At 40.6% G+C, this 18,873-nt stretch overlaps 1 long non-coding RNA gene across 1 annotated transcript; it reads left to right on the top strand.

Annotated features, from left to right (window-relative positions):
- The first annotated feature begins 4,121 nt into the window (after positions 1 to 4,121).
- On the top strand, positions 4,122 to 10,041 carry LOC311001727. The gene is made up of 3 exons (XR_014596198.1): positions 4,122 to 4,164; positions 4,253 to 4,384; positions 9,980 to 10,041. It is a non-coding gene; the product is annotated as an uncharacterized lncRNA (long non-coding RNA).
- The last annotated feature ends 8,832 nt before the right edge of the window (positions 10,042 to 18,873 follow it).

The following is an 18,873-nucleotide window of genomic DNA, read 5'->3' as shown; positions in this document are numbered from 1 at the left end:
AATATGCAAGAATAGAAAGTCTCTAGAGAAACATATCCAAATCAAATCCGTTTGCAGTGCCTTCTTGTTCTGTAGTCCTTAGCTATTAGGCTATTGGTTCAGTTATTCACACACGAGTCCTTCATACAGGGCCGGCCCTAGGATTTTGGTGGCCCTAAACATGATCTTGTTTGTGGCCCCCAAAACACTCCAAGTGCAAACACCAAATCACACACACTGCTTACAACTGAATGAACAGACACACACAAACAGGTTAATGTGTTAACCCTCTAATATTATCTAATATAATCTTATTTAGGAAAATATTAAGTTTGGATTTCAAGATTTCACAAGGCTGTAGCTTGCAAGTGGTGAGGGATAAACCTATGGTGTAAATGAGAAAAATATTCATAATGACCTAAAGTTTGTGATAGCTAGGAGTAAATTTACTCATCTATTTTTTATTTATTTATTTTATATTTATTTATTTAAAACAGAAGTAAGCGATATATTTGTGTTAATATAAGTCTTAAATAGTTATATCTTCCGACAGCAATCACTTACATAGAGTGTTTGGTCTGTCAGTCACTCTGCTCTGCTCTGAGCCGAGGAGAAAACTTTTCTCGTATCCTACAGTTTTTATCCAATGAGGAGAGAGAACGGCATAAAGGGCTGTGTGTGCAGCCAAGGGATGCGCGTGAACAGTGACGGCTGGTATCAATGGGCTAGTGGGGCTAAGCCCTCCCTGCATTACACAACAAAAGATGAGGAAAAAATATTATATATAGCCTATATTATATTCTCTAAATAACATACAAAAGATTGTTCTAAGTCTTAGTAAAATCGGAACTGGCAACAATATTAAATAGTTTCGAGAAAAACACAGGATATCTCTAAATGGGCTAATTTTAATCAGCCCCAGCTCACCGAGTCTGCTCTCATTCATTTTCCGACTGTGGATGATTGACAGGTCTCATGTCCCGCCCTCGCCATTGACCGACTGTTGGGGCTAATTTCATTCAGCCCACAGGCCGATCGGTTCTGACCAATCAGCAGCGGGCTGACGCAGGGTCAATGATTGACAGGCGTCATGTCCCGCCCCCTTGATTCACTTGTCATTGGGGCTAATTTCATTTAGCCCAACACCGCTGTTTTCAGACCAATGACAGGAACCGGAGGAAAAGTGTTGTTGTGGGAGGGGGAAGACAGAAACAGCGGCGCTAGGCGCTAGCATCACAGGTAGCATTGCTTTACTGCTCTAAACTGTCTTTGCTAACATGAACGAAGTGGAGAATCTAGTTTCTAAACTCACCAGGAGCACCATGACATGGCGATAACAGACCAGAAAGGCCGTCGATATGAGCTGCATATTTCGTCTTTTTAATTGAGCAATATCGTCGGGTGTGTGTGCGTGCGTACGTGTGTGTGTGTGTGTGTGTGTGTGTGTGTGTGTAAGTGTGTGTGTAGGTGTTTGTGTGTGTGCGTGCGTGCGTGCGTACGTGTGTGTGTGTGTTTGTGTGTGTAGGTGTTTGTGTGTGTGTGCGTGCGTGCGTGAGAGAGAGAGAGAGAGAGAGAGAGAGAGATAAACTGTGTGTGTATGTGTGAGATAACCAGGTGAAGTTTTTTATTTTTTATTTTTTTGGACTAGACCCTTCTACTTAATGCAGTGTGTAGGCCTAGTTAGTTGCTATACTTTTGTGAGATGGGATAACCCTAACTTTTAGCTGTGTTAACCATTTAATGGGTATCATTTATTTATTAGCCCACCCAACTAATTTGACCACCAGCCGCCACTGCGCGTGAATGTGGTGACGTAGGGACGAGGACTGTTATGGTGCGTTCAAGGCAACTCGTAACTCGTGTTTTTCCGACCTGTGAAGTCGTACCAGTTCGATCTGGTACGAGTTCACGGGTCGGAAGTTATGAGTGGCCGTTATAGTGACTTTCACAGGTAAAACAGGTCGGAAAAACACGAGTGGGTTGCCTGGAACGCTACAAAGTCGTAAGTTGTGACATGAAGCTGTAATTTACGGTTTCAAAAGCCTGCCTGGAACGCAGCATTAGCCAAAACGACCGGATCGCTTACTTCTGCTTTAAGGAGGACAATGCACATTAATGAACATAATAAAATGTAAAGGTGCCAGTGTTAGCAAACGGCTAGTTTCCGTCTGTAGTCCTCCTGGCAAGGTGTTAAAAGCCATTCTAATTTGCATATTGTGACGTCACCAGGTGGCAGCCACATTGGATTACGTGACTTTCAGTAAAACTGAAATTTGAAACATAGCCTATTTACACAGAAAAAATATTTCTTTCTGTACATTTACAGTCTGCCACACGGGGACACACACATACACGATGTTTCTCAACACCTGAAGATCCCTTCCTGTTCAGCTTCGAGCTGCGGGAGCCCCTGAAAGAGGAGTGGCTGCGCTCCAGTCAAACTCTTTTTTTCTCAGATATTTTGCTTAAAAACACACCCACAAATGACGTCAGGATTGAAACTGAGTGTGTTTGCCGACTAATGATACCAAGCAGTAACAATATAGGGCAGTAGATTTAAAGATATGGGCTGTTTTAACCAGGAATGCTGCCTGTCGCAATAATGCGACTTTGGCGCAAGTACCATAACCTTCTAGGTTAAGGTATTTGCAGGTGTATTTGTATGGATTTGGTACCTTCCTGATCATTACCTTCACAGCCATTTGAATTTCAAAGAGACCAAGTGGAGCGATTGTTACAGACAAACTGAAGAAACTAGTAGATCTGGTCCTTTTGTAAGTATTTGAAAAACACTACCACACAAAAGTTTGGACACACTTTTATTCATTCAATGGTTTTTCTTAATTTTTAATACGGTACTTTCTATGTTGTAAATTCATATTGAAGACATCAAAACTATGAAGGAACAAATGTGGAATTATGTTAACAACTGTTAAAGAAAGCAGAAACTATTTGGTATTTGGTTATAAAAAAGTCTGAATCTGGATTGTTAGTCCAGCTGCCCGGGATATTAACTTTAAGATAATGAAGCCACATGTGAGTTCACACGTTACACATTAAAAGAAAACCAAGTGTTACACAACACGTTTAAAGAGTTACACACTGAACAGTATAAAAGCAGCCAGAGTCGCGACATCAACCGTCATCGAGAACTCTGGAGACTGAGTAAACAACCTCAGAAGATGAATTCTGCCGTTTTGTGGTTTGTTTTGCCGTTCTGGGGCTTGATTTTGGCCCAGTATGAAGACAAGGCTGCTGATCAAGAATCACCTAATGAAACACAGACATGTGACAGTCACATGTGTGAGCTCCTGAGAGAGTTTGGCGCCATGAAGCAGAAACTGCAAGCTGTGGAAACCAAGCTTAGGCCTAGTCCACACGAGCCCGGGTATTTTTGAAACCGGAGTTTTGCTCCGCATCCACACGAGTGGTGTAATAAAAACACTGCGTACACACGCAACCGTGGAATCCGCTACCAAGTGATGCAATGCACGTGTGGAAGGCTGTTTGAACCAATCAAAATACAGTGGAAACCGCTTATGGATCAAAAGGCTTGGGACGGAATCATTCCTATAGAAATGCTGTTTAAATAATTCGTTATCAAGAAATCCGCTTATAGTGTTCATTTTTGGTCATTTTATGGATGAAAACATGCGCAAAAACAATTTCAAAACTATCTGTAGTGTCACTTGTTACTGTAAATGATGCTGTGTGGAAAACCAGACCTGTGATTGAGGGTGATTTTGGAGCTGACAAGAGGATCGCCCTGACGACCGTTTTGTTATATTTTTCTCATCGAAAAACTATACAAATAGCATTTAGATGATGTAAAAAAAAAAAAGAAAAAAAAAGTGAAATAATAAAAATCCACTTTGTCACCTCCATTTTTGCGAGCTCACGTCAACTTCTGCAAACCGCTGCAAACAACCTCTGCAGCTGGCAGTGTTTACATCAGCACGTGTGCAGCTATGACGTAAACGAGAAAGACAATCACGGTTGCAGTGTCCACACACACCCGGTGAAACCAACCCCGGCCGAAAACCCCACCCTGGACTCCGGTTTCAAAAAACCACGGTTTCAGGGTTACAACCGGGAACATATGTTCACGGTTGCAAAAATACCCGGGCTCGTGTGGACAAGGCCTGAGTGGCAGCGAGGCCCAGATTCAGGAGCTGAGGAACCAAGGTAAAGTGAAGTTACAGTGACAAAAAATAATTTACATATGTTGCAAGAGGTGAAAGTTGATGATTGATTGGTGTTTTATGTTACACAGCAACACCCAAGGTGGCGTTCAGTGCAGCATTGGGAGAAGGTGAGGTAGATGTTGGACCTTTCAACACGGACGTAACTCTGGTCTACAAAAAGGTGACAACGAACATTGGTAACGCCTACAGTCCATTCACAGGTAAAACTCCTGCATTCCTGCTTTCTTCATGTTTGAGTTAAGATTACTGAGTTTTAATATGAGTGGATTTAATCATTAAGTCAATAGAGTGACGTACTAAAAAGAACTACAGGAGTTTGCATGTTAAATGCAATACTTATTATAATAAATTAGGAATTGTAGTGAATAAAAAAAATCCAATGAGTTATTGCCCTGGGTATGTAGTGTGTGCAAGTAAAAAATAAAAAATAAAAACACAACACTGTTATTTCCACAGGCGTCTTCACTGCACCTGTCTCAGGTGTTTATTACTTCAGCATCTTCTACCACGGTGGACACCATAATGGGGCGACCCTGAGGCTCTTTAAGAACAACCAGGTCATAGTCATGACCCATCATGTACCAGAAGGCAACGTTGCTAATATTGGAGGAAACGCAGTGACCCTTCAGCTGCAGAGAGGAGACAACGTGTATGTTAAGTTGGATGCCCACACCAACGAACATACGACCTTCAATGGTTTTTTAATCAGTCGGATGTGAGACATGGAGCACCTCTTTAACATGACAGAAACATTTCTTATCAAAGCAAAACAAACTTCAGTCTGTGTTTATTTCTAACACCTTAAAACTTAAGGTGAAGATCTGAGTTAGTATTGTATTGTGTGTTCAACTTGTGTTTGTGGAGTTAAACAACTACGCTTCATACAGAAGAAAACATGAGCTCAGATCAGTTTATAATGCCATTCTGATTTTGTATTTGTATGTCCTATGTCATGCTATGAGTCTCTTTAATTTGTTGAAAACATGAAGCTGTTTCAGTTCATTTATTCATGCTTGAAGATGAGAGTCAAAAATCTGACATCACTTCATGAATTTAATCATTTTCATAATTTTTTTTACACAATTTTTTTTTACATTTTACCCATCTATTTACTCAAATATCACAAATTATTATTTTTAACGGGAACAGGCATATACAATGCATAAACCGACAATACACTGACCAAAAAGACAGGCAGGACAGCTCGGTGTCACTAACCTCAGTGGTCCTGGTGCCACAGACCGAGCCGACACAGTGCTTTTTGTGACCGAAGACCAGGCCGGTCAACCGAGCCTCGATTCTCCTCATTGGCCCCAAGTTGCAAACACCTGGGCCAGTGGGTGAGAGTGAGATGGCTGCTTTATACAGCCAGCCGAGTCTCAGCTCCTCTCACCCACACTTGCGAGCACCCGTCCTGGGCTATAAAGTCAGCCTGCTCAAAAAGTTGGTCTGGAGCGCGTATTTACGACAATACGTGCAAGAGCTCATGGGGAATGCAGTCTTCATTCCGGCAACTACCGCTTTTGTCCACAGGTGTGGTCAAAATCAACACAAAATGAAAGTTCTTTGTAGGGGCTTTAAAATTGTGCTTGTGTCAGTAAATGTTGTTAGCTCTTGTCTTTAAAAGCCTACATTGCAATCCAGAAGTGGAAAACACAAATATTGCTGGCTTTAGTAGATGCAACTGACTCACTCGTTGCTGTTTTAAAAATGGCAGTTTATTGTTTTTTGCTGTTTGGTCAGGTAACCCCACCCCCAGCCTTCTTGCATCATTGGTGCGTCATTGGTTCTTGGCTCTGGACAAGCTCAGAGTTGGGCCTTGCTTGGAAGCAGTTTGGAAAAGCAAAGTTAGGCACTGGCTCTGAACCAGCGCTGGAACCAGTTTGGTGGAAAAGGGGGTTACTTTTGAACCCTCTAAGAATTATCATCTATGTGGATCTGTCTGTGTTGTTGTTGACTGGTATCAAATATCAAAATCAAACGTCCAGTTTAAAGATTTTTTTAAAATATGCCATACACATTTCCAATCTGAGGCTGTTTTTATTAACTGCATTTTAAAAGATTGAGGAACTTAGGGTCAGATCTACTAAGATCCCAGATAAGGGGCGCTAAATTGGGTGTTCCTAGTAAAATTATGTGTGTTTGGTTGGTGCTAGCAAAATAAGTGATCTACTGTACTAAGAGTAACCTATAAGCCTATACCTATAAGGCACAGAACAAAAGAAAATGTGGTTTATCATAAAACCTCTGCAAATCAGTCATATCAAATCACCTTGTTGGCATTGTGCAGTTTAGAAAAACAAACAGCACAACGAAATGTACTTGTGCGTCCAAAGAGCAGCATCCAGACACACACACACACACACACACACACACACACACACACACACACACACACTGATAAGAGCCCTACTACTATCATCATCGTCATCATCAACATTTCATCTCAAACTCACGTACAATAAATAATAAGCAAAACATCATCAACAACAGTGGATATACATAAATTGCACAGCTCAACAGCTATATCTGCTGTTAGGGACCTGTGACCTTGGCTTGTCTGTCATTCAGTAATAAACAGTCAGTCGCTCATTAAACTACTGACCTAAATGGCTTTCCTGTATATAAAGCAAAGGGCTTTAAAGCCACTAATAAATCCAACATCCTACCCCAACTTCCCACACACTGAGCAAAACATGACTGTAAAAATGCAAAATGCCAAAGATCGTAAGATGTGGAGTGTTTGGAAGTGAGTAAAGTAAGGAATAAAAAGAAAGAAAGAAGAATATTAAAAGGTAAAACAATCCAGAAAAGTTGAATTTCAGCATTTAGATATATCTCTTAATTTTTTACCTTCACATCCATTTGAATTTCAAAGAGACCAAGGGGAGCGATTGTTACAGATAAATTGGAGAAACTAGCAGATCTGGTCCTTTTGTACACTACCAAAAGTTTGGACACATTTTTATTCATTCAATGGTTTGTCTTAATCTTTTATGTTGTAATTTCATATTGAAGACATCAAAACTATGGAGGAATAAATGTGGAATTATGTTAGTAAACAACTGTTAAACAAAGAAGAATATGTTTTGTATTTTAGGTTTTTTGAAGTATCGACCTTCTGCCTTGATGACAGCTTTTTGCACACTTTTGATTCTGTCATCAGCTTCATGAGGTCGTCACCTGGAACGGTTTTCCAAGGAGTTTCTTGAAGGAGTTCCTAGAGGAGCTGAGCACTTGTTTTGCCTTCACTCTGTGGTCTGACTCATCCCAAACCATCTCAACTGGGTTTAGGTCAGGTGACAGATAACACTTTTGTTTTAATTAAGACTTTTACTACATAGCTCTATGTGTTCTTTCATAGTTTTGATGAGTATGAGTATGAGTCTACACTGTACTGTAATAACACTTTTGACTGGTAGTGTATACAGGGCCGGCCCCTGGCATAAACACTCTATGCGGTTGTTTAGGGCCTCAGCCGGCAGGTGGGGCCACATGATCAGAAGGTACTGGGGTTCAGTTCAAGTCATTTTAACACTGCGGTCGGCGCGCGCGTTTACGCGACGGTCTTGATATGTTTTTGTTTATATTTCGGTCATTTTACGCCGTAGAAAAGTGGTTTAACTGCTCCCGTGACCGAGGGTCGGCTCTCCTCTTTCAAATACACCTGCCCTCGATGACCTACGTTATTCACAGCCAGGGTTTGAGAGCCAATAACAGAGCATGGTGCACGCATCGCCCCCTCTCACTGTGCGTAATTGGTTGAATCCGTTGTCCGTCAACTTGAGCATACGTGATTGGTTGAATCGCCTGTCAGTCAACTTCGGCCAACCAATTGGCACTCTGGGATCACTAAGGTCCTTCCTATCCATGGTTTACCTACAGTGGCTGGCATGGAGAGAGACGGCAGAGGAGACCGAACCTGTCAATTAAAACAACGGTGAAGCTTCAAACCCACAGAATCGTTAGGAGAGAGAGAGAAGCGGTGATGACGGTGCTTCAGACACTGAAAGTTTTGACTCATCTGATGAGCATGGTTATTTAAAAAAAAATATATATGAGAAAGTTCAGACTTAAACTCAGCTCCAGCTCTGTATACAGACCTGTTGAGCTCTACACTTTTTTTTTTTTTTTTTTTTACCTTTCACACAGCACAGACACAGTGACAACACTATATGAACAATGTAAATTGTGTGTTTTCCATTTATTTCATTGCACAACAATTCCATTTATTTAGTAAATATTTTTGTTTTAATTTCTCATTTAAAAAATCTGATGAAGCTTTGAAGTCAATATTCAGCTTCTTTTATCTCACATTTGAGACATTTGGTGAACATAGAATGCCAGAATGACAACATTTATGCTCAAAAGGCGATTTTACAAAATTTCATTTTAGACTTGTTTTCTACACTTATCTATTACTGTATTCATATCCTATTTCAAGCACCAAAACAGTTCATTCTCATGACTGAAGGAGTGTTTTCACAAGGGATTTGAAAATTTTCAGAAAATTTGGCCTAAATTATTTCTTTATACGGTGTTCTAGGACAAATTGGCCTCAGTGTACTTAGAGCGGAAGATTAGACATAAAACACTTGAGTATTGTTACATCTGTCTATTAAACATGTCTGTATTCAGTTTTAAGCAGTGTATGTGATTTGGTGTTTGCGCTTAGAGTGGGCCACAAACAAAAATCTTGTTTAGGGCCACCAAAATGCTAGGGCCGGCCCTGAGTGTATATATAGGTGAAACTGCAACACAATCATTGCCTTTAATTTATGTTTTTTGCGGTTTTGTCAGATAAAATTACAGTGGTTGGATTCTAAGTAGCTTGGAAATGGCTTGCAAGAGAACGTCTTAATGGGTTGCATCATTTTTCAAAACAAATTGTTTACAGCAGTGAATAATTGATAACCAACAATATGTCATTGCTTCCTTATTGCTGGTCTTCTGAGAATCTGATAATATTCTTCCTTAAGATAATGAAGAGTGTGAGATCACACGTTACACATTAACTGACAAACACAGTATAAGAACAGCTAGAGGCGCGACATCAACAGTCGTCGGGAGCTTTGGAGACTGAGTGAACAACCTCGGAAGATGAATTCTGCCGTTTTGTGGTTTGTTTTGCCGTTCTGTGGCTTGATTTTGGCCCAGTATGAAGACAAGGCTGCTGATCAAGAATCACCTAATGAAATACAGACATGTGACACTGATATGTGTGAGCTCCTGAGAGAGTTTGGTGCCATGAAGCAGAAACTGCAAGCTGTGGAAACCAAGCTGAGTGGCAGTGAGGCGCAGATTCAGGAGCTGAGGAACCAAGGTAAAGGGAAGACCCCAAAAAAGAATTCACATATGTTTCAAGAGGTGAAATGTGATGATTGATTGGTGATTTATGTTACACAGGAACCAAGGTGGCGTTCAGTGCAGCACTGGGACGAGGTGAGGTACATTTTGGACCTTTCAACACGGACGTAACTCTGGTCTACAGAAAGGTGACAACGAACATTGGTAACGCCTACAGTCCATTCTCAGGTAAAACTCCTGCATCTCTGCTTCCTTCATTATTGAGTTAAGATTACTGAGTTTCAATATGAGGTGTAAGTAGATTTAATCATTAAGTCAACAGAGTGACAAAACTATGAGAGTTTGCATGTTAAATCTTCAACTTATTAGTTAGGAATTGTAGTGAATTTAAAAAATCCAGTAAGTTTGCCCTGGGTTTGTAGTGTGCACAAGTAAAAAATAAATAAACAATAACATAACACTGTTTAATAACGCTGTTATTTCCACAGGTGTCTTCACTGCACCTGTCTCAGGTGTTTATTACCTCAGCATCTTCTATCACGGTGGAAACACTGATGGGTCATTTCTGCAGCTGTTCAAGAACAACCAGGTCATAGTCATGACACATCACCACCCAACAGGCAACGTAGCTAATAATGGAGGAAACGCAGTGACTCTGCAGCTGCAGAGAGGAGACAACATGTACGTCAGGTTGGTTGCACACACATATGTGTGGGATACCAACTACCATACGACCTTCAATGGTTTTTTAATCAGTCGGATGTGAGACATGGAGCACCTCTTATACATGACAGTAACATTTCTTATCAAAACAGACAAACTTCAATCTGTTTCTAACACCTTAAAACTTAACGTGAAGACCTAAGTTTAGAAGTATTGTGTGTTCAACTTGTGTTTGTGGAGTTGAACAACTACGCTTCATACAGAAGGGGAAAAACATGAGCTCAGATCAGCTTATAATGTCATTCTATTGATTTTGTATATGTCATTCAATAAGTCTCTGATTAAAATGTGAAGCTGTCTCAGTTTATTTAATCATGCTTGAAGATGAGAGTCAACGAACAACAACAACAAACAATTCTGTCATGCATAACACAATTTTTTTTTAGACTGACACTGTACTGGCCCTTGTTCTTGGCATTTTGCCCCCAAATGAGGGCAACGGTGGGTAGGTGTGATTGTGAGTGTGTGGGATGGATTGTCTCTGCATGTAGGCCCTGTGATGGACCAGGTGACCCGCAGTATAGCCAATGGATGGATGACAGTGTGAATGAATCACAGATGGTTGTAGTCGTCACTGCATCGTGATGTAGTCGGCCTTTAAACTCTTTATTTCTTTATTGACGACTCGTTGTCCCGTTCATGTTCCCACTAATTGTAGCATCCGAATGTTGCTGAGCTGCCAGACTGAAATCATCATCACTCTGCATTATTTATCATAATCTTTTTTTTTTCTGTTTTCCTGAAACTAGCAAATGAGGATGTAGGAGGTAAAAGAGCAGACGGCAGAGCGAGAGAGAGGGAGGAGAGAGAGAGGGAGAGAAGGAGAGGGAGAGAGAGAGCGTGGAGAGCCAGAGCAGAGAGTGGCAGCATTAGGCAGCTCTCACATCAGTGGATGCTGCTGACAGACACTCAGCGGCCGATGGATGGAGTGAGGAGCAAAACAGGAGATTCTCACCTTCCACGAGGACGAAGAAGAGGAAGAGAAGGAAAAGAAGGAAGAGAAAGAGTAGGAAGAGAAGGAGGAGGAGGAGAGCTGATGTTCTGACCATTTTCACTGATGCTGGGAGCAGAGCAGCGTTAGTGCAGCTGCAGAGAGACGGTAAGTTACCGACACTCGTACCTGCAGGAATGAAAGTTAACGATGAGACTGAGCTGTCGTGATCATGAACAGGTGATGATGATGATGATGATGATGGTGATGGTTTTTGTGTGTGTGTGTGTGTGTGTGTGTGTGTACTGTAAATCCCCACTCCACCTGCAGCAACACAGACGTGTATTTAAAGTGAGAAATCCTCATCAGCTGTAGTGCACCTGTGTTTGTCCGACCTTCATCCTCTTGATGGCTGTTGAGTTTTTTTTTTACACCACATCAGTCACAACTAATCCCACTCTACTGTCTCTGTAGAGTGGGATTATTAAACTGGGACTATTGAACTGTCCTGAGTGAGCAATCTGTCAACATTTATCATTACATTCAAATCTATTGTACGGAAAATAACGTGTGATGGAATTAGGCTGTGTTACAAGTGTTTTCAATGATTAAGAATCGGAAATGTAAATTGATGCGTGTGATGTCATTGAATATATATAAACATTACTGACAAAACCAAACCATTACTGACAAAACAATGTACTTAAAATGTAGAATAAATGTAATTGTAATACAGGGAAACAAGGGTGATTACACTCTAAAATAAAAAAATAGTTGTAATTCCTTTAAGTTAGTCAGAAAATTGTAAAATAAATGTAATTGTAATTGGTTACAGTTAACAGATTTAACTGGAATCTTAAATAAATGTTAGTGAAAATTATATTGGGTTAAAAAAATGTAATTGTAATTTTTCTATTCTTTTTTAGAGTTACTGAATTCTAAAGTAAACAAATTTGTAATTGATTAGATTTACAGAAAGGGAAAATGTAGTTAAATTCTTAAGTAAATGTAACTGTAACTTTTCACAGTTCCTGATTAAATTATACAGTTAAGAAATTGTTACATAATAATGTATTATTTTGAATAAAAAGCTGATACGTTGTGAAGTTGTGGCTCAATGAAGGTCTTGAAAAGTTGTAAAATGTTACATAACTTTGTTCAAGTACTTAGAATAATATTAAGATTTTTACAATTTCAATATCAACCTCGATAACATCATTTAACAATTTGTTTAGTTTTGTAAGATTGTTAAATATACTTTATACAATTTTTTTAATGAATTGCTTCATCTGTGTTGCCATGTTTTAGCAGAATATTAACAATAAATAAATATGGTAATGAAATATTTTTTGGAATTTTAAATCTAAAAAACAAGCACTGTTCATTACCTGTTTCCAATACCCTCTCAATTTTGTATTTTTATTTCATCTATTTCTGACACCTGAGACATATTTCCAGCTCACACCTCATGCGACGATTTGCAGCAGTTTCCTCTGGCAGGATTTATGATGCACTGACACATCATGTTGTCCTGTCCTGTTGTAATTTCAGAGTGCTGAATGTAAACATGGCATCTAGGCTCATTAAAACCAGACAGCTGCCTATGTTGTGTTGGTTGGAACCAGTACAAACAGCAAATACACTGACTCCACTCAGTACAGATGGTTCAGGCCACTGGGACTCAACACAATGCATGTCAATTAGCTCATTGATCAGCTGATCACTTGTATCGGCCTGACTGCATACAACACTATAAATATTCAATGCGTTCTGCTGAGATGTCATTTCCACCTCCACTCTCCTCCCCCCTCCCCCATCAGCACAAACACACCTCAATGGAAACATGTTTGGATACCAGTATATTTTATCTTCCTAGCCCGCATGATGTCTTTTCACGTCGTCAGGGAAACAGGTTGAGAAACGAAAAAAACTGTTTATTCAAAATAGAAAAATCAAGGAAAAAAAAGGGTCAAATTCAGTGTAAAAGAAACCAGAAAGACATGAGGCATAATTTGAAAAATTGTGATAAAATCCCAAAATGTTCCTGAAAAAACACTAAACAGACAACGTCTGTGTCCTCACGTGTCCAATCTCCAGAAGTGTGCAGTTTTTTTAGGGACACCTTTGTGTCCCCTATAGTTGTTGATGTGGTCGACTGGATCTCTATTTCTTTCTCACCTAATTATTCAGTCTGACAGTGTGTTTTTCCCAGAAGCCTCATGGGCGTTTGTTTGTTTCTAACCAGTGACACTTTGTTGGACACAGTGAGGACACCAAGACCAGTGGACCATCAGACAGATACATGCCCAGTTCTTTCTTTCTTTAAGTTGTTTTTATAAAATCTGGTGATTTTTAAGTTTTTTTTAATCAATTTTGAAAACAAAAGCAATTCATTGATTCATTGACTGCTAACTCCATCGGCTGACAGGAAGTTAGCCAAAACCACCGGATCGCTTACTTCTGCTTTAATTTGGTTTTATGGCTACTTCTATGGTCTTTAAATCAAAGTCTGCCATCACGCAGTTAGTCATTCAGCAGGTTGATTTAGAGTTAATAGGTTCTGTAAATATGGAAAAACCCAATAACAACTCAACTCCATATCTGAATAACCGGAGTAAAATGCGACTTTGGCGCTACTTTGGAGCGTCCAGTAGTCAGGTTTTGTTGGTATAGGGTGTCTGTAGTTGAGTCCTTCAATAATAAACAAACTCATAGGTCGCTTGTTCAGCAGCTCATTTTAATCCACAGTTACGACCCCCCCCCCCCCTATGGCGACATAGTGGCTGTAGTGAGTACTATATGGACAGAGGGAGGAGTGCGTTGAAGGTTTGGTTGGTTTGAGGGTCAATCAGATCCTAGACTTTCATGCAGAAAAATCAGGCACAAGATGGCAACAAAAATAAATCATCATTAGATTTATTGTTTTCCATCATTTAAAGTTTTATCTGGTTTAATTTGCCTGCTCCTCCTCAGATGGTTTATTAGCACAAACTGCAGACCTGGTTCTAGACTTGAACCCGAGGACCAGGTTTTGGAGGTTTCAGTCCCCGACAAAAAGGACATTTCAACTAAATCAAAGCAGAAACCCGGCAGAACTCCTCCAGACAGGTTCCTAATGGCTTTCCCATATGTCTTCAGGCATAACTGTGAAATGTGTGGTGCAGCGTTTTGAACTGGATTACCCTGAAATTGTTTGCATGCTCCAGCTGACAGTCTCAAGGGCGAAGGCACCTGCAGGAGGTCGGAGCACGTTTTGCGTTGATTCAACTCTCCAGTGCCATGTGCAATTGCAGCTTGATTACAGCTTGAATTAAATCAATTAGAGTGTTGCTCATTCAAGTTTTCATATTTGTATTTACTGTGATTTGCACTGCAGGGGAGGGGAGTCACAGAGTGTGTTTCGTGAGGAGTGGGTGTTACCTGAGTGTGACAGCTCCGACAGTGTTAAAGGCTTCACGGAGAATAAAAACATTAAACGTCCTCCTGCTGCAGCTCTGGAGGAGAAACTGTGTGAGATGTGTTGGAGGCATCTGGAGCCGAGGCCGCGGTGCTGTTGCTGCTTTTACCTCTGATAACTAATGATGTGCATTGTTACGCTGCAGCTTTTATGTCTGGGCCTCATTTAACGTCGAGTGAAGGTTTGAACCGAGTAAACATAAAAAGAAATTTACACATCAACGTTTTCTTTTCTCTGCAACAAACTCAGCAGACGCAGCTGATCTCAGGAAGATGCTCGGTCTAATTAAATTCACCACGACAACCACAGATAATTAAATCAGCACATTGAACAGAAACTTACTCAAAAACATTATATTAGAGAAATTTGATGTTTGGAGAAAATTTAGTTCTTTTAGAAGATAAAAGCTTAAAATTCTTGTTTTAATGTTTGAACATTACATCATATTCTTTTCATTCTTACTAGATAACTTCACTTAATGTAACGTATGCAAATATCCTGAAATTACCCTGAGACCATGTGGAATGGTATTTTAGAAGAGAGATTTCTAGAAATAAAAACACAGAATTCTTTAAATTAAGATAAACTTGATTAATAACAATAAAAAATAACGTTGTTTAAACAGCATCTGACTTTTTTCTTTCCAAATTCCAAAGTTTATTTGATGATTTAAAAAAAGAAAAAGAAAAAAAACTGTAGGCTACATTGTGAATTCTTTAATAAGTAAATGTTAACTTTTATGACAAACAGTTACAGTCACATCTCCTACAGTTTGTTTAAGCAGTTTTACGAACGAGCATGTGAAATCTGATCTGAAAACAAAAATAAAAACATGTTTTTATGCTAATTCTGTGGCCAGGTATTTCCATATACACCGTATTCTTTACTACACCTGTTCTTTTTCACTTCAAGCAGAATACGACACATAGTTCAAGTGTTACTGTAAACAAAATTATTGGTTTGGTTTATTGCCCATAACTTTTTTTTATGGATTGGAGTGTTACAATTTCATCAGTTGGGAAATTTTATTTTGCTAATAACAAAATCTGGTCTGACTTCTATGTGGTCATGCGCAAGGTCTTTTTTAGACACTCACAAGGACCAAGTCATTGATACGGGCCAATGTCGGTTGTCTCTGGGGGCCCCCTTTCCAGCTCGGGGCCCTAGACAATTGCTTGGGTTGCCTTCCCTGTTGCAACGCCTCTGATTATGTGCAATGGAAATACGCTGAATAAAGAAATGTTGATGTGTTCAATAGTTATTTCCTCCACTGTACGCCCAGGTCAATCTTTATAGACTTTGAGGTCAACCTGGTTTTCATTGACAAACAAAACACAATCGATAGAGTCCGTGGCCTTCCTGATGTTATGTTCTGGTGCGGCTGGGAAATTATTAATGAATAAATTAGTCTGGTTAAGACCCTTGTCGATCTGACTAATGATCGGAAAGAAGTACAAGTACGAGTGATGTAATGTGTTGTCTGATGCAGATCCAGTTTGTCGCCGTATAATCACTGCATTCCCAGAAACCAATGTCCCAACCTCTGCGTTACTATAGCAACAATAGTCATCAGTATTAATGTCCCCGGATCTAAGGGATCAATCAGACTGGTGAGTGAAAAGCATCATAACTCACAGGACTTTATGGGTAAAAACTTCCAAGTAAAGTGTGTGCATTTGTGAGCTTTTGCAGAAATGAGTGTGAGCTCAGTGAAGCCATTAAAATCTCCGCCTCTGTAGCGCCGTTGTGTGTTCTCCATCAGATGCTGCCGGACCACCTCAGCTCTTCAGGCTGCGAGCCGTGGATACGTTGTATGAAATGAGATGAAAATGGGCCCCAGCGTGTACAAAACCTCCACGGCGGAGAGCGGAGAGAATGCAAATGAAAGCGGCTATGAGGATTCAAAGCTCTTTCTCTCTCTCTCTCTCTCTTGCACTTCATTTTTCCCTGCACCGCGCCAATGATTATGGAAATAGGGCGAACACTTGGGTGAGGGGAACAATTTCAGCTTCGGCTCCGGAGATTAATTTACTGTCGGCGTCTGACAGAACGCTCCTTTAGGTTTGTCAGATGATCATTAGGGCAGCTAGACGAAGCCTTGGAGGAGGAAGAGGAGGTGATGTTTGTGACAAAGGAAAAATCAAATATCGTGTGAAGGTGATGGAACTAAACAGTGAACATCTCCTGAGACACTGAGCAGAGCTGCGTGAGAACAAATCAGAAATCACTGGTGTTATATAGACTTGTCCTCTTGTTTCCTGCCAGCCGGGAAACTTCAGATATTTTTCCCTACATGAGAAAAAGTGCGAGAGCAGCATTGTCACCTACCGATAAGTGGTAATAGGAAAAAGCAGGAGGAACAGCTCCTGCTTTTAACACAGCTTGCCATTTCTGTTTGTGCCAACTCTGCCGAACCAGATGGGCCGTTTACTGCAGCTGCAGCAGCCTCTGGTTGTGATGCTTCCAGGGGTCACGGCTTCGCAACGATTTGGAAAAGACGTGGTTACAGATGTCAAACGGCCCGTGGACAGTATAGGAACAATATAATCTGCTGTGTTCCAGTAGAAAATGAGCCCATAGGTCGTTTTGTTCAGCTACAAATACTTTTATTTTGAAGGCGACATCTAGTGGCCCAAGAGATTTACAGCCTGTTTTTATAATTGATTGATTTTAACAGTTTTTATTCAAAATTTTTCAATTTTTCATTTTTCAATTTTTTTATTAGATTTTCATTTTTTAATTGATTACTTTTTCGTTAAATTGAACAGGAGAATTGATAGTAGAAAGTCTCAACATTGACATCATGGTGTGGCTGTTTAAAATACTCTTTATAAAACGGTACCACTCTTTTCCTTCTGCTCCTGTCATAACCACTACAACCACTAGGTGTCGCCTTGCTACAAAATAAAACTATAGGTGACAATAATCTCACTCCAGTGCTCAGGCAGAGTGACAGTGTGTGTGGCATAGCTAGTCAATATTAATCCGACCTGACGGAAGTGCGTTTCTGTGATTAGCCTCTGATTGACTCGGCGGAATTCCCACCTTCCTGTTGCAGTTTGTCTCCTCGGAGAAAGGAAACGACAACAGGAGCCATGGATATTTCGATATAAGATATCGCTTATATGTTTACGCCATTTGCTGTCCAAGAAGGACGTTCTGGCTTGTTGCCGACCGGCCACAGCAAAAGTTTGATCTATCAAGCTTGGCCCATTGTCTTTAGTGAGCTAGTGTAGCGGATGTGCACTCACCCCACCCATAAAAGACGTGCTGACCAACCTGCCAAGTGGTTGTCAACCTCTTGGCGAAGAGGTTAGCATCGTCGCCTCCGGTGCGGGAGGTTGTGGGATCGAACCCCACCTAGGGCAGGCCGTGAGAAACACAACGCAGAGGGCCAGATATGACATTGGCTACACTAGCAAGGCTAACAATATTTTACAAGTGCACCATTGCTATGGCACCGGCTACAATGATTGTGATTGGACGAAAGAAATCCAAACAGCGATGTTTTTTTTTCTCCGATCGCAGAATAATAGGCCGACCAGCCAGACCCTTCTTCTCTGGCGAGCGAGACTAAGTCACTATAAACTACAGTGTTTGTGTGTCTGTGTTTGTGTGTTGTTGATGATTAGGGCACATGTCACTCATATCCACCATGTTGTCGTGGAGACGTGACATTTGTCAGCAGGAGTCACGTTTAATTGGATTTGTTTGTTTTATAAAAACACTACAGAGCAGTCACCAGACAACGCTCGTTACATTTTTAATGTGGCTAATTGATTTGGTGGCTAATTAGTCTAACAGGACCTTGACAAGGACCTCACGCTCACATTATTCATGTCTTTGCTAATAGCGGGCTCGGCCCTGGGCTGACAGATGGACTCACTAACAGAGCCACATTTCACCCTGAGTGCTCCTCCATTAATGGACCCGAAAAATTCAAAGGCTTCAGGGCTTTTATCTGCTTCTCCTGCGCAGGTGATTTGCATGAGTGCCTCAATTCCTCTGCAGTATTTACATAAATCATACTGTTTTTATACAGTGTTACTGTAGTGCTGTGTTTGGTTTCCCTCTTGTTATTTCAAACAAACACTGACGCATTCCTTCGATAACACGGCGGCGCTAATGCAACTTCAAAAGGACGACGAGGGGCCGACCTGATTGGAGCTGGCAGCGGGGGAGGGAGCAGCCTATTGAGGAGAGGAAGATTTATTTTAAAAACTTCAGATTGCCTCATCTTCCTCATCCATCATTGATGTTTCCTCAGGAGG

Source organism: Trachurus trachurus, assembly GCF_905171665.1.
Source record: "Trachurus trachurus genome assembly, chromosome: 18".
NCBI classification, from domain to species: Eukaryota; Metazoa; Chordata; class Actinopteri; order Carangiformes; family Carangidae; genus Trachurus; species Trachurus trachurus.
Note: the sequence above shows the minus strand (reverse complement) of the source record. Positions and strands in the feature narration are given on the sequence as shown.